The 6,000-nt window shown below is 43.0% G+C and overlaps 1 protein-coding gene across 14 annotated transcripts in view; it reads left to right on the top strand.

Moving 5' to 3' along the window:
* ZEB2 (zinc finger E-box binding homeobox 2) overlaps window positions 1-6,000 on the top strand; it is a 151,638-nt gene that overhangs the window by 118,499 nt on the left and 27,139 nt on the right. The window lies entirely within an intron of this gene.

Raw genomic sequence — 6,000 nt, 5'->3', positions numbered from 1 at the left:
GTTCATTTACACATTCATTTTGTTGTGTTAGTCTGCAGAAAGAGATTGTGTCTAGGCCGTTTTCTGTTGTGCTGTAGGTAGACATGAGTAACTGTGGTAGCTAAGTTCGGCAAACGCATTATTGTACCCTTTGCTTAATAACAGTCCACTCCAAAGTATACCTGGTCTCCAAATGTATCGCATTTTATTATATAGAAGACAGCTGTGTTAGCCTGCTGCAGGTATTTTTTGAAGCCTGCAGTTGACATGTTCAGACCGCTGTGCACCGACTCAGGCTTTCACCATTTCAAGATTGATGAAATGAGTACCGATGAGGCGAGCTATTACAGTCCTTTCGGGTACCTTTGGTAAAGAAAACAAATGCACTATGATACAGTGCAGCACAGAAAATGGACATTCCCTTCCGTCACTTACATTATTCCCCTCAAGTCATAGCCCAATTCGGCAGCCCCACGGTGGTGGTGGGACGTAGGTGGCCTTGGAGAGCGTTCATTTTCTGCAGCAAAGTGCCATTAACAAAAACTTTTTTGTTATTCCCTCACCCACAGCCTTCCTTGTAGTCCCTGGGATGTGTGTGGGTAAAGAAGCCTGGAAAGCGACAACTCTGCTCCTCACTCTGCCTCTGTTACACACTGAGTTAGTAAATCACTTGCACTAAAATCATTTTAGCTGGTCATTATGCGTAACAAATATTCTGTGCTGATTAAAAATGTAAGTGCACCTGGGGCAAGAGGAGGAACTTGGGAGCACCTATGCATGTGTGGAAAGCATCTAGGCGTAGCACAGCGAGCCTGACGCTCACATTTTCCTCATTTCTGCTGCTTCTAATTTTGTTTTTCGTGAGGGTTCGGAGAATCTGCTCAGTCTTCCCCACAAACATTTATTGTTTGTGCCATTAACACTTAAGGTTTTCAGAATTTCAACTATGAGGAAGAACTTAGCCAAAGATGCTTGAAAGATAAATACGTTTAATTAGGGGCAGAGGATGATCATTAAAGGAAGTCTGACTGCTGCAGAAGTCATTAACAATCTTAAATGAAATTTTTATTTTTATGATAGCCATTTACATGTATAATAAGAGCCAATGATTCTTGGGAGCAGTGTGACAGAAACAGAGTGTAGCGAGAACTCATGTAAGACATACTATTTAAATGAGCTGGTGTTAGCTATTCATATTTGTTAATGAAGTAGATGTGGAGGGCTATAAGAATGAATGTTCAGATGCTTTCGATTTTAATATCTAGAAATCAAGGGTAAGGACCAATTACCGGAAATTTCACGGTTACAGAAATAATTAATAGTAATATAACAAACCCATTGCAGAAAACTTGCAGAAAGTTTCATGAAATTAAGATTAGGCAGTTTCTTCTAAGCAAGCAAACCCAATTCAGAATGTGTGCACCACAGAGAGGGGATTAACCACGGCAGTCACACCTCCGAAGCCATTAATGTTTGTGACTGTAAGCTGGGGAAGCATGGATGTGCAAACCTGCTGAGCCAGGGACATATTACTCTAAAAAAAAGTCTGCGTGGAAAGTTAAAGACACAGCCCTGCTACTTGCCCACAAGGATATGCTCTAAAAGTAAAAAAGAAAAAAAAAAAAGCATCATGCTTTGCGCACACTTAGGTGGTGTCAATGAATGAATGAGCAACATGCTTTGCTCTAGACATTAGCGTGTAGCCAGTAGGTAAGGATGAGAACGACTCAATACTTCAGGCATACACTAACTATGAAACCCTGAGTATGGATGAGCACAACTCTGTGCGTCAGGCCCACATCCTCACTAGCTGTGAAATTGCGAATATGGATGAGAACAACGGTATGCTTCAGGCCCACACTAGCTGTGAAACCCTGAGTATGGATGAGCACCATGCTGTGTCTCAGGGCCCCACTAGCTGTAAAACGTTGAATATGGATGCCCACAGTGATATGCTTCGGGTCCACAGTAAGGGGCTAATTTATCAGTCTTCACGCAGCCCAAAGGAGCAAGCCACCTTGCTGCGCTGCTTAAAAAGGAAGGGTCAGGAATGCACCATATTTAACATTATACAGCGCATTCCTGACCTTTTCTAGCTCTGGTGCACCTTTGGCTGCCTAGCACCACAGCAGGCACCCATGTATCATGTTACAAGGGTGCCTGCATTGTAGACCGGATTGTATTTGTGCAGGAAGGACCACCTCCCTGCACACAAACAATCCTGAGAGGCATTTCTTTCTTTCTATCTGTGGATTCAGCACTCATGGAAAGAGAAAAAACTTAAAGAAATAAAGATATTTCTCCTCATTACTCCTCACCTGGGGAAGCATAGCATTTTAATGCATTACCAGGTCTACCACTAATGGTAAATCTGGAAATGTGGCACAATCCATGGATGGACACATAGGAACACTCAATCTCTACCCATGTAATGTCTCCCTGTCAAAGAGTAATGTAATGCATGGCAGCGATTTGCGCCGCCTTGCATTAACCTAAATTTATCAAGCCATCCGGGGCCACGCAAGGTGATCTTGCGTGGCTTAATAAATCCCACTTAGGTTTCGCATCACCCTTGTGCTCCTTTGCGTGGCAAAGGCCAAACCAAAACCTTGATAAATATGGGCTTCAGAGTGAAACTGTGAGAATGGGCAAACACCATGCTGTTATTCAGGCCCACACTAGCTGTGAAACCAAGGGTATGGATGAGCACAATATTATGCTTTAGGCATAACTGTGAAACCGTGAGTATGGATAAGCAGAAGGCTATGCCTGAAACCCACACTAGCTGTGAAACTGTGAATATGGATGAGCACAATATTATACTTCAGGCATAACTGTGAAACCGTGAGTATGGATAAGCAGAAGGCTATGCCTGAAGCCCACACTAGCTGTGAAACTGTGAATATGGATGAGCACAATATTATACTTCAGACAATGCTAGATGTGGAACCATGAGACAGGAAGAGCACAACCCTATACTTGAGCCCTGCACTAGGAATGAAGATGGTGGTTACGGTTGAGTACAACACTCGGATTTTAGTCCACGCTTGGGTGAAGGCTATAGGTGAGGATAAGCTCAGTCCAAGTCTTCAGAACTGTACTAAATCTGAAGCCAGAGGATACAATCGAGCACAACCGTCTGGCTTGGACCTACACTAGGATGAAGTATGAATAGAATTGAACACAATGTTCTTTTTCGGGCTCACCCTAGGTTGAAGCTGATGGCTATGGTTGAGGCGATGTTCTGCTTCAGGTCCACACTGGGTGCAACTGATCAATAAGAGTGAAACACTTTCCTCCCTCGATCCATATTACTAGGGTGAAGCAGGAAAATAAAAATGGTCAGAATGTCCTCTTCAGGTCCACACTATACTACTTTGGAGAAAACAAAAAAGGGTACACATACATCAGGTGAAATCACCCTTTATACCCGTGGCCTGTAGAAAAGATAGTTGTTAAATTGTAAAAAGAAAACAAGATTATGTGATATACATACTACAAACGCACATACAGAGGCACACACACAGACACACACACGCACATACACACACACACACACAAACACAACCACACACGCACACACAGGACCAGGCACTTTCCTTTATCAACTACAGGAGTGAGTACATAATGCTTACTCTTCTCTAATGGGTGTAAGACCTATCACCTACAAGTTACATCTCTGCCGTTGGTGCATTAACCTGTCTGCTCCCTTTCCAGCTCTTAACTAACGCCATTCTCACCAGAGGGAGTTCAATGCATCAGATTGTCTTGTCTCTGTGGGTCACTTGAAGAGGACAGTGCCCCCGCCCTGGGTTTTTAAGGGCATTCTCCCCAGCCGTACTGCATCAGACATGTACAATATATAACACGGCCCTGCTTCGGGCTTTCTATTCTGCTCTGCCAACCCACGAATATTATTGTGCTGCTACCTGCCTTTTTCCAATGATTGACCGTGATTTATTGTATTTTTATTGTTCTAAAAGTGCTCTGATGTGGTGCCTTGATGTCTAATGAAAAAAAAACGGTCTTAAAAAGCTACACAGTGTTTATCATGACTCAAAGATAACACATTTTTCTTCAGATAAAATATTTTTCTTATTTATTGTTCAAAACACACAATATAGACAATAATTCTAATTCGGGTGCTGTTTTATTTAGTAGTGTTTTATCCGTGGTGCCTGGCTGTCTAGAGCAGTACCTCAGCGCATAGCTTTACTCTGAGATAAGCCCCCTCTCCCTTGCTCTTTCTCCCATGCCTGCTGGACTTTGTCTGCAGGATGCAGGTTTTGAACTGAAGAGCGCAGTGGAGCTCTTACTGTGCCTTTCCGGTTTCAGCACAATCAAAGTTTTGTGTTTGGAATTGTCCTTGACATTCTTGCGTCCCACAATGGGGTGGACACAGTGTGCTGGAAACCATGACATCATTATCATTGACACAGACTTAAATAAATCACCTGCATCTTGGCCTCTTTCTGCTTATTCAAGGATTCTTCCTCCCAAGGAAGAAAGTGCTCTTTATTTTCGCAAACATTTCTCTCCGAGGGTGGTTGGAAATTGCAAACTTTTACAAGTGTTTTCAAAATAAATACACTGCGTGGCATTGAAAGAGACAGCTCAGGTTTTGTCAGATCTGGTAAGGACAAGGTTAGGTGCTCAGCCGAGTGCAAAGAATCTTGGGAGCAGTTCAAACAGAATATGTTCTGACTGCATGCCTGTAGACTTTTTTTGTGTCTGCCCCTCTGCCCTTTTTTTTAAGACAGTCGTGCGAAATGGATTACAAAATAAACGTGTTATAGGCCTGTGGGCTGAAAATGGAATCTCAACCTGTTCTTCTGCTTTGGGCCCAGTGGCATAGCAAGGGTTCCATGGCCCTAAATTAGACAGGAAAGCCTGGGAGCAATAGACAAGTGGCCTTCTGCCCGCCTGTGGGGTAGAGAAAGTCATAATTAGGGTGCACTGGAGGAGCCCTCTCGCCCCGCTGCTCCGGTGCCACTGCACCTGCTGCACTGTTGATAGCTGCATCCCTTGTTCTGTCTTATTTGTCTGTGACCAAGGTAGGGGCACATATAGTTATTATACTATGAATGATAAAGAGCACGGTTTACATTGTGACTTACTGATTTGGTCTCCTGTTTCAAGCAACTGACACGCTGAACAGAAGTAGATATTTATGGGAACTTTAAATTGTAGAAATGGAGACATTATGTAGTCAAGAGGAGATATTTTTAGCAAGCTTATGTCATCCAAAATTCTAAAATAAGCAGACTCATCCCATTTGGCGCGTACAATCACACATCTAACTGGAACCTTAACTCATGTGCGGTGCAATGTTCATACTGCGCTGAAAGCTGTATGTCCCAGTCATGGTCAGTTCTACGACTGTGATTCTCTCACGAACTCCCTCTTAACTTTGGTGAATTCTGGACTGTAGATTCCTGCATTGTATCTGAAAGGATGAGCATCTTTAACTTTGGTAATTTAAGTGCATGGCATTGTCAGGGTCTAGTATTTGACAAATTAAGTAGCAGGAGATTATTGGAAACATGAGGACAAGAGTTCTACCCAAACCTGGCATTTCATGATGGGATGGGATTTAGGGCGCTCTTGGCTTTGACATTTTTTACACTCGCTGAGAGGGAGCCATCAGCTAGTGTCATCCTGGCCTGCAATCTTCAGATGTTCATGCACACGTTTTCCAGCAATGCTGTCCATTGCAACAAGCTATGGTGACGGTACAGATTCGAGCACTTCTTTCCACATGGTTGACTTCACAATGCCACTGATCACTGCTTTTGACTTAAACCACCTGATTGTCAAAAGCTACTCCCCAAACAGAGTGGGAGGACCAACGCATGGTTTGGCCACATGTTTGAAATGTTTTTATATCGTATATCACCCTAATTATTATTATACCAAATTGTTTAAGCAGTTTCCAATGAGATATTATGAATCTTCTGTGAATCTAACTAGGACCTAGGGCTGTGACTTTATTTGCTTTGAGAATCTTCCCAACCCCATTTG

The sequence above is a fragment of the Pleurodeles waltl genome, chromosome 3_1, assembly GCF_031143425.1.
Source record: "Pleurodeles waltl isolate 20211129_DDA chromosome 3_1, aPleWal1.hap1.20221129, whole genome shotgun sequence".
NCBI lineage: Eukaryota > Metazoa > Chordata > Amphibia > Caudata > Salamandridae > Pleurodeles > Pleurodeles waltl.
Note: the sequence above shows the minus strand (reverse complement) of the source record. Positions and strands in the feature narration are given on the sequence as shown.